Consider the following 11,227-nt stretch of genomic DNA (forward strand, 5'->3'; position numbering starts at 1 on the left):
GAACCCTCCAGTCTCTACCATGATTCTTGATAAGCGGGCCTCATATTTGACAGAGGAGCTGGAGTCATTTTAAATTATGTCTTAAAATGGGTGTGTCTTCATCAGAAAATAAAACTGTCACAAGTTTAAGTTTATTTACTTCTATTACTATTATTTATTTCAGCATTAAAAAAGAGCTGTGTCAGACATGAAAATATCTCCTTCTCTGAGTGAGGAGGTACAAAGGCCAAAGGAGCAAGTGCAGGGAAAAAAACACTGGTTCACCATTTGGGCTGAGATCTATTCATTGCACCCGTTTAATTTCTTTTGGGTGCATAATCCTTTCAGTTTCAATAGCAAATTTAACAGTCCCTAAGGTCCAAGCACCAGACTGGTCAATACAAAACCAGACAACTAATTACTGAGCGCGGCGCACTCTCTCCTCCCTCGGCCCCTGCCCCCTCCCCTCTCCAGCAGCTGTGGGGTTCATGTACACAAGAGCAGCAGTCAGCCAGTATTAGGTTTCCACTTCCCAGATCTCCCTTAAAAGCCTGTCCCATAATGGCCCTTCAGTCACACAAACATAGCATAGGGTTTCATACAAAAATGCGCACACACTTGGACAACCACATGTGAATATATAGACATTCACTTAAACCGTTTTGATGACTCTTAAAATAGGGCCCCTCTGGTGGGCCTGCCTCTACATAGTCCACTCCGCTTTGTGTGGTTTCACAGGTCCTCCTCATGGGTTTACTGTTAAAAATAAATGCAACTAATGCTCATTTTTAAAGACAAATGTGTGTTACTGTTGGAAAATCACATATAAATGCTTCTCTTAAATAAATTGTAAATCTATTGTTCTTAAACACTCTAACACAACTACTCACAGGTAGGACAATGATACACATGTCCATAAAGCCTCTCTGTTAAGTAGTAGCTTTAAGAGCGTGTAATTACCGTGTAATTGATGCCTTGTTTTTCAAGTCATAAATTACAGCACAACTTGACAGGCTGTTTGCCTAATAAAAAGGGTTAAAAGCTGACCTACATCACAGCACTCAAGTGGTCCGGCCTTTTATCATTCCAGCATCATTTTTCATAGATGGGTCAACTGATGAAAATGAATCATTTCACAAACATGTCTAATATTAATTGCTTTGGAGAATATGTACTACAGTGATTAAGAGTATGCTGATAAGAGTGTAGTATTTCAGGAGTACACACTGAACCATGCTCTAGATACATAATGCCAGTACTGCAGTCATGTTGTCATTGGTGTCTGGGGTCTATAAACACGAGGCTCTGATCATGACCTGCCACACACAAACTCCTAATTTGCTGACGACTTTAAAGTCCTGCGGCTAAGATCACTTCTCTGAAATAATGGGATGAGTTACCCCCCGGTGACCCGAGTGTGCTGTCCTTTGTCTCACTGATCATGTTTGTCTTTGCCCATTGTGTCTGCATCAGCACCCCCCACCCAAATCCCCTACACCCCTTCAGCCTCCATCCCCCCACAGCCCCCACAACCCCCCTAGCTCACTGCGTCGTCACGGGCCCCAAAGAGGAAATATTAAATGCATGGAAACCATTTCGCTGTAAGCTGTGTGCTGTGGACGTGTGCACCTGATTTTCTTCTGATGTAGTTCATTTGTTCATTTGTTCATTTCTCTGGTCACTTAAAATAAAGACACATAAGAAATGAAAAATGTATAAATGTTAAAAACAACAAAACATACTCAAAAGCTTTAGTATTATTTGGGGAATTCTACAAAACGCTTTGGTACTTTTGGACGTTAATAAGGACTAAAAAAGCTTTAGACAAGAGACACAAAGTATGGATTAAGTGGACACGCACTCTCCATCACAGACATGACATCACCCACTTTAAAATCCAGCCCAATGGGGACCACTTGAGCTAAAATCCAATGACTTGGATCTGAGCTTAGAGAAATACGATGTGTAACAGGCAGTCATTTGTAATAGGAAAAAAAGCTCAAATGCAGTGTGATACTAACTTCTATATCGTTTTAACTTTGATCGTAAGCACTTTGCACACATCTAGCTTTGAAAAATCATAAAACTAATAAACTTACATACTTAGAATGCAGCAACATGTTGCATTATGACATACAAGTGCAAATCGGCCTTACAACAATAAAGATTTGGCTGAGTCTTAGCCATTCCTCATGCATTCGTAGAAATCAATAGGGCATATCATGATTCAAACAAATAAAAACCTTCTGACAAGAATTAAGTTTTCTAGTTAAATTTGAACCACTAGTTTAACCCTCTTTTGCAAATAAACCAACTAAATTATTAAGCAGGTTACCAATAAACTGCTAATATTCGGTAAAAAGTAGACTCACATTTTATGTAGTAATCCCACAAAGATCCACACTCATTTGCTCTATTGGTACAGGTGCCTCAAAGGTTTTGAGTGAATCTGATGCAACACAAACGCAATCCAGTTTTGAGCACCTTTGAGCACAGGTAGTAACATAAAAATATTCTGTTAATACATGTTTCTGCAAGAGCCTGTATCAAATAAATGGCACCAATCTGTCATAAGTACATCCCAGGTTAATTAGAGCATTCAGGTAAATCCCACACACTTAAAAGGCCTATACCCAATTTTTCCACGTGTTTTAGCAAAAATGGTCTTACCCCAGTGCAGATACTGCGATAAACGACAATGTTGAAAGTACTTTATGCAACTGATACAACAACAAAAATGCAAGATAATCCCAGTAAACCAATTTTTTAATAGACGTATCATCTGTTTTTAATGTTTTATATGGACTTGTATACTTGTTTGTTGTGTTTGTTTTTCTGCTTGTACTGTATTTTAAACAGGGTGCCCATAAAAAACAGAGTGCTTTCATTGGGTTCCACTGTATAAATAAAAATAAAGAAAAGGCCTGAGCCGCAACATATAATGTACTATTATTGGTCAAGAAGTAGTCATATATGTAACTTATTCAACCTTTTACAACACAAATGTTATTGTTCTGCAAAAAAAAAACAAAAAACAAAAAAACAACAACAAACTTCTACAAAGAAAATGTACACACGCAAGTACTGAGCCCCAAAATATATTGCTCCAGTCCATATAGTATTTATTGTGACAGGCCTACAGATATAGTGTATAAGCATCTCTTGAGGTCAAATTAAGTCCGCTGTGCTCTATCTGCATCTAATTATAGAGCGTTTTATTGTCCAATGATTAGGAAGTGCAGTTAGCATGCTGGTTGTTGTTAGCTTTTCTGTGATGTTAAACTCCGCTCTAGCCTCTGAGATTTGTAAAAAAGCAAAAGCACCTATAAACTCATCAAGGGGAATAATTAAAATGCCCGGAATGCATAAGATAAGTGAGGGATAACTCTGGGTCACTGTAAAATGTTTAAAATTAACTGAATTAAGTGTTTTTTGTGTTTTTAAGATCATAAAAACCAGGTGCAGGCCTTTTAACTTTAGAGGTAATTCTCATCAACAGCTAAATCAAGTCAACAGGTAAATATCTAACACTTAACACACTGCAGGATACCTCTAAAAGCTAACATTTTCTTTGGAGGACACTGTTAAACGTAATGTTTTAACTTCTCTTCTGGCCGAGACGCGGAAAAAGAGGCCGTTTCCTGAAGCCGTCTTGGGTACCTACATTTGGAGTTTTTGTTTTCATCGTGAATGGCACCTCTGTCACTCACATGGCAGCAACAAACTAACAACTAATAAATCACAGGTTTTAAGTGTGCTTTTCCTTTCACTGCTCGCAAACAACTGTACTCATTTAGAAGCACGGCTCTCGTAAGGAGGAGGCTAAAAGTGGAGCACTCTGGAGTCACCGAGGTTAACAGACCATGTGTTCACCTGGCATTAAGGGCAACAAACAAACCCAGGCTATCATCTATGCTAGAGGGAAGCAGCACTAGTCTGGCTAAGGCTAGCATACACCCTGGTTCAGATGAAGAACTACGATTGATGCAAAATATTTCATTGTTTAACTGCAGGTGAGCTCTTCAAAGATGTGGTACAAATGGTATGTTTTTCAGTTGATATATAGATCCATACGATTCATATCCACAAGATTACTTCAGATTACACATTTAGAGTAGCCTACAATAAACAGCACGTATAAATACTACAACTATTTCTACACTCTAAAATATAGTACTGCTACTGGTCTTGTGCTGTAACCCACTTGTTAAAATAAGAGTGGATTAGAATGATACATATGTTTATCTTATCTGTTTATATATGGATCTATACAAGATAACTTAGGCTCGCATACGCCCTGGTTGAGCTGAAGGACTATGTGCCACTGACACAAAATATTTAACTGTATAACTGCAGATGAGGTGTTCAAAAATAAAGTAAGTGATAAAAATGTCATGTTGTCCATCCAAGATTACTTTAGATTAGAAGTACTAGGCCTGTAAACACTTCTGAATACATCATATACTTAAAAAAAATCACACAAGCTAAATAAAAACATATCACTATAAAACGTTTTTGGAGTAAATAATGAGCCAAAGAAGTCAAATATTTGCCCCTCTACAGCTCAAATCTTACTATACTAAAAAAACTAAAAATTCCCACTAGTACAAAACGAAGATTTGAACCTAATAATCATTGAGCCCCTCCAAAAAATCTTGTTCCAGCTTTTATATATTGAACGAAAAGTCAATAATCATTGTGACAGGCATAAAGACTATCTATATATTATTAGTATATATCTTACATGTACAGTATATGAAACAGCAGTATCTATAATCATTAGTACTACAACTACTACTTATTCTTTTACATTGATACTTTGGCTACTGGTAAAGGCTTTTTTAATGTGACCCACTTGTCAAAATTTGCTGTTTAAAAATAAGACGAGTGATAAAACTGTTACATTTTCTGTTGATGTATAAATCCAAACAAGATTACTTCAGATGAGTAGATTGTACACTTTTACAGTACATGAAATAGCAGTATTTTTAAGTATTAGTACTACGAGTGTTAAGTTATTTTACTCCTTTTAAATATAGAAGCTTCTTGTCGTGTGTGTTAATGTGACCCAGTTGTCAAAATTAGACCTCTACTATGAGCTATTTTAACAAACGCTATGCTGCAAAACACTTTCTCTATAAAACAGTAAAGAAAAAGTTGGACTACTTCTGGCTCACTGTCCTTTAGTTCCTGTAAAAAATCCAGTTTTAATTACACAGTCACCAAAGAAAGGAGTGCATTAATGCCAGTGGAGACATTTGATTCCCATGCTACTTGGATGGCTAATGAATGGAGGGAACAGGGGAGACACAGCTAGTCCACCTCAGAGAAGCGAGAGAGAGGGGTCAAAACCTCACAGTGCAAATGAGCCTACGAGGTGAGACACAGAAATCTCAGCCGTCACGTTTTCTAAAAAGAGATCTTGAATTCACTGGGGATAAAAATATAACTTTACCACTAATAGCAGCAGCAATAGCAAGCCATTTGGTTACTCGTAAAGTTGATCACTTCATACTTGTTTTGCACGATTTTGGGGAAAACAATTGTAGTGTAATTTTTCTGATTTGGTTTGTGAAAATACGTTTAAAAAGTAGGAGCGCATGGTGTAAGGAACTCCATTACCCAAAACTGAAGTACAGATAAGCAAATACAAGAATTCCATGAATTTCAGATGTGCTTGTAAAGGTCTAAACTACAGGTACAACAACATTTTTCTATAAAAAGTCAGGATATTTAGTTTGTTGCAGAAAACGTTCCATTATCTAACTGCAGTCTCCGTGATTTGAACATGGTGCCAACTCAAAATCCGATTTAGAGATATGGTGCAGACCTACTTGAAACCAACACTAAATCAAACTACAAAATGAGTTTCTATAAACTTAAAAATGAACCGTTTGTGAATCCAGGGTTCACTCTTGTTTTGGCTGTTCGGGGTAATGCTAAAAAATGTCCATTGTGCTGCTTGGGCTAAGTGCCAATCTCTTTGACCCCTCCAGTCTCCCTTCCCCCACACGGCCCCAGTTCTACCTTGACCCTCTAAACTTCAAATTCAAAAGCACAAAGCCTTCCCCTGTTTTAAACTGTAGAATATGTATTAACTGTTAAATAAAAATCTAAAGAAAATATTTAGCAAAGAACATGATATCAGTATTTTTAATGAACACTTACAAAACAAAGAAAGTAGAAAACTGAAGGCTTACTATGTGAAATGTGGTTAATCCCAAATCGAACAGAATAAGAATTTAATAAAAAACTTACCACAAAGAACGCGAAATCTGAGCCCGAGAATTGTCTATCCACTTCCATTTTTTGGAGCTCCCATATGGCGCCCCCACCTCCCCAAAGAGGCAGAGTAACAGGCACACGCAGGGTGGGAGTGAGCGGGACACTGGTCCTGGTGTAGAGATGGAGGGGACCACTGCAGCTGTGCGTTCGCGTCAGTATCTTCCAAATCCAACTGGCTTTTCCAAGTGTGTCTCCTGCACAAAACACGGGAAAAAGCTGCTGAACAAAGTGTCTCAGAGACACCGGAGAAGGAGGAAGGGGGGGGAGGAAAGTGAGAGTTCTACGCTCCGACAGGAAAAGAAAACAAGAGGCTCGCAGAGGACTCGCGGAGAGCTCATGGAGGGCCGGCGCAAGCAGCCCCAAGCACAGGTTCAAGTTTGTAGCATTTCCTTCACTTGTGTCCAACTTGTGCGCTGAGGAGGAGGAGGGAACAGGCTGCGTGGACGAGGAAATAACACATAATACCTTCCAGCTTCTTTTACCCCCAGCGCTCCCTCCCTCTCTCTTCTCTCACTCTGGATCACTCCTTCCTTTTGGTCGCTCGCTCGGTAATAAGCCTGGCTGTACAACCCCCTCCTCCGGGCGCTGGAATGCAAGGCAAGAGTTTCAAGAGGCCCAGTTAGACGAGCTTCGGAGTCAGTGCACCTTGACCCCCAGGTCAGACGCAGTGTGTGAGTGGAGCATTAGCCCTGTCTGTGTGTACTTACATGTGAGGGGCCAGCCGGGGTTCCACAGATCATATAACCAGAGAGGGGCAGCCACTTGACCAAGAAGATTGCTGGTGGACATTTACAGAACAAAATATGTGGTACAGTTAGAGCATTTTCACATGATAGTGTACAAATCCATTTACGGCAACATCTGCTTAGAAACAACCATGAGAGACTATCATAGCATTCTCTGTAAAGCTATTGTAAAGGACAAGCTTTAGCCTTTTGTTAAACCCTCTTTTGCCAAGTTCAGTTGTGAATGCAGGAAACCATGATCCATCTTAAAGTGACAGGATGAATGCAAAAGAGTTAGAGAGAGTAGAGAGAGTTTGTTAATAGAATAATAGAAGCAGAAATTCTACTTAGATATGAAATAATTAAGTATCTAAGACATCTACTTAGATACGAGAACTTTATTTGTCTGTTGAACTTAAATCCCCTTGAAATGTATATATATTCTTTTAAAGCAAAAATATTTACCGTACTGTTTTGAAGCACACAATCAAATTATTGCTATTATTTTTTTTTAAATAGACCATTTAATGAAGTCCGAGTATTTGCTGGATTTGAAAGATGCGGCGGTTGATCGTACATTGGCGCCTTGGCTTTGTTTGGTTGCTGGCAATAGAAGGTTTTAAATCCTTCCAATCAGGCAGGTGTGCGTCATTTGAATCTGAGAGCTGGTACTGTCTGCCAGTCAGAGCGCAGTATTGTGGCTGTTCTGCATGTAAAAACCTATTCTTCAAATTCATTCAAGTGTTCCTGCTAATACGGGTCCCTCCTGCCCTCTGTCTCCAAAAGTACACTCTGTGCTTTTCTACAAAATAGTCGCTTGGGCCAGTTACTTTCACACCGAGCCAAAACACTCAACTTTAAACATTTAATTCGGTGCTTTTGCAGCCGAAACTAAAATACGTAAATCTTATTTACTTACTGATATGAGGAATTCACCATCTTCCACCGTAATCTTTCATTTCAAAATCTCCTAAAAATAAGAAGAATAAAAAGCATTGAGTTCTTTTCAAATCGGGCTTCTAGTATACACGTTCATATAAATGCTGACAACTGCTAAAAAGCAGAATCAAACTTTAACGAGCAACACACACAGTTTCAGTGAGTTCTCTGATCCTGATTGAAAATATATTTTTGCAGTTTGGTAACAGATGATTGATACAGTCTATTAAGGGCAATTTAGTCCCAAGTACTACAATAATTAAGCAATAAAGAAACATTAGCCACACTTTTAGTGTCGTAAGTCTAAACCCAAGAGGAAATACAGGGTGATATATGGAGATAACTGTAAATGTGTCAGGCTCAAAACCTATTCAGGTTTGTGTTGTAGAAAAACATTGTTGTTTTTTTTTTAAATATTGATTACTTATGTATTTATTTATTTCTATTTAAAGACAAACATTAAATTGCCCCTAAAATTCCTCATATAAACAGTAATGCAATCTGCTTAAATATACCAGAGCAGTTTGTGTATACTACCCTGGCATAAGCTATTGTACATCAACTCATTTATATAGCAAATAATCTAATATAGTTAATTAGACCATTTTAAGTTGTATTAAATTAATACAAAAAGCAGTGAACCTGTGATTCTTCCTCGAGTTAACATCGGCTGTATATCACATGAGTTAACAGCCTGCTGCTGCCCCCCAAAGGTGAAACACAGACACACGTTGAAATTTGAATAATGCGTATTTTTGGAGACTAGTAAAAATCAGCTATGTGATGTACAATTTAAACCTATTTGAAAGATTTGAGTTGTTTATTTTTGCTTTGTTTTGGCTAGTTTTCTATCATTTAGTCATGCTGTGCAGAGCCAGAAGCCTCACACCTCTAATAAAACCCACACACTGATAAAAAAAAAGGAAAAAAGGAAAAAGAAATCAATAGCAGCAGGTTCTCAGAGTCCTCGGGGCCCGGGGTTTAAGATTGATAAAGTCGTTATTGTGGTACAAAGAGAGTCGGCTCTTTCTGTGAAAAGATTTTAAATGAATAAAGTGAATGGTAAGAATGTATATAATAGTGTATGTGTAATAATAGGGTGAGACGGACAATGTAATGTGATTTGAATAGGTCGAAGTAATTCCTAGTCGTCCTTTATGCAGTGGTGGAAATAGTCAATTTTGTTACTTAAGTAAAAATACAGATACCGGTGCAAAAAATACTCAAGTAAAAGTATCACAAGAAAAATCTACTTAAGTAAAAGTATTAAAGTAGCATTTCAAAATGTATTTAAAGAGTAAAAAGTAAAAGTATTTCATGTAGATTTTAAGATCTTATAAAGCTTCAAATGTAGTGATCAAGGGTCATGCTGAATTTTGTTCAACAGAAACAACTGAATCCATCTTTCTTTCTGGCTGTTTTTATTTGTATATTTTGTTTGCTCAAATTATGAACATGTTAAAAATAAACCCCTAAGCCTTTTCAGCAGGTCTCAAACTATAACAAAAATACTTTCACTTTTCAGTCCCAAATGTAGTGAAGTGAAAGTAAAAAATATCTTTATAGTATTTTATCTTTTAGTATTTATTTGAGGAAGGTACATATACTTAAAAGTGTATACTTAAGTCCTGTAATTTTACTACCTCTAGGTTGTAACATTCCACCACTGCCTTTATGTAGGTTAAGTAAACTAAGCCCAAGTGAAATAATACACTAATTATAGGCTTTATAAGTATAGGCCTATTTTATCATTCCAAACTGGATTTCATTGTGTTTCATCACATTCCTTTTCATTTTCTTCTCAGTGCACTGAAACACTGCTACATAGATGACGTTCATCAATAATGCACGTGCTACTTACCCAATCTTCTTCCAAACTGTGATGAAGACTCAAAAGAGGGTGGAGTAAAGTTCAGGAAGCGGGCACAGTATTTCCCAAAGGCACACATGAAGGAAAGATAAAAATATTAACTTTGACAGAATTTAGTACGACCCAAAGTGTCACGTGTAACCATAGCTCTCATCTTGTGACTGGGCTAAGCTAATTAGCAAAACATGCTAAAGATGAGCAGCGCTGTATTAAACACAAAACAGGCTTTCTTTTAAAATGGACCAAAACAGATACGACCTTAACTCAAACTGTTCTTTTTAAAATGAATAACGGATAAATAATTCTGATTCTCGTACATTTTCACTTTGTTCTGGGCATTGTAATTAAACACATTAAGTATCCTACCTGCAGCAGCCCCTCCCACGTGCACACTGGACAGGAGCGTGAACACTGAGGCCAGTGGGCTCCAGACTGTTGTGAACATCATTCATGACTAACTATATAACGGATTTTAAGGACCACGCAAATAAAGGTAAGGCATTTAGTGATCCATAACCATTTTATTTGTAATTTTAAACCTAACTTGCTCTAAGGATGCCTGTATTACTCCTTTTTTTCCACTTGGGGTGGGCTCAGTGACAAAAAAGTGATAACATAAGCAGTGGTGGATGAAGTACTCAATTTTGTTACTTAAATAAAAGTACAGAAACAGAGGAGAAATGTTACTCAAGTACACATGAAAAAAATCTACTGAAGTAAAAGTATTTAAGTACCTGTTTAAAAATGTACTTTCAGAATAATTAAAAAAAAAAAATAATAATAAACATTTGACAGATATTTTTTATTAGATTTTTCTTGTACTATTTGTTAAAGTGTTAAATGTTGCGAAACTGACTAAAACATATACATATTCTGGTCAACAGCAGCAATATGAATCAATTTCTAAACCTTCTTTGAATTTTGTGTATTTATTTTTGTTTGCTCAAAGCCAAAGCTTGAACTCAAAAGCTTAAGTCAGGATATTACCACAAACGTGTTAAAAATAACCCCTCAAATCATATGAAAAGTATTTTTTACTTTTCAGTCCAGTTCAAAAATGTAGTGCAGTAGAAAGATACCTGCTCTCAAATGTAGTGAAGTAAAAGTAAAAATTATTCACTGTGAAATGTACTTAAGTAAAGTACAGATACTTAGGTACAGTACTTTACTGCTTTTCCTTTGTTACCTTCTGCCACGGAACATTAGACAGAACAAGTCCATTCTTCTTCTAAATCTGTGTAGAATCTTAGACCCAGGATTCACTTTCATCCCCATAAGCTTAACTGAATGGTGGTGTTTGTCACATTTTAGGCTTATTCCTGGACACAACTCAAACTTTGACAGTCGAAAACTGAAAACCAGCCCACTCAGTTAAAGAGGATTTTCAAGGAATGCGACTACAACTGCAGACAAGTATTATTTTTACAAC

At 37.2% G+C, this 11,227-nt stretch overlaps 1 long non-coding RNA gene across 1 annotated transcript in view; it reads right to left on the minus strand.

The window, feature by feature from the left end:
• LOC129456771 (uncharacterized) overlaps nt 1–8,835 on the minus strand; it is a 48,184-nt gene extending 39,349 nt beyond the window's left edge. The window contains exon 1 of the long non-coding RNA XR_008648928.1: nt 6,238–8,835. This is a non-coding gene — a long non-coding RNA (uncharacterized LOC129456771). The remainder of the gene's footprint in view (nt 1–6,237) is intronic.
• Between the last annotated feature and the right edge of the window lie 2,392 nt (nt 8,836–11,227).

The sequence above is a fragment of the Periophthalmus magnuspinnatus genome, chromosome 14 (assembly GCF_009829125.3).
Source record: "Periophthalmus magnuspinnatus isolate fPerMag1 chromosome 14, fPerMag1.2.pri, whole genome shotgun sequence".
NCBI lineage: Eukaryota > Metazoa > Chordata > Actinopteri > Gobiiformes > Gobiidae > Periophthalmus > Periophthalmus magnuspinnatus.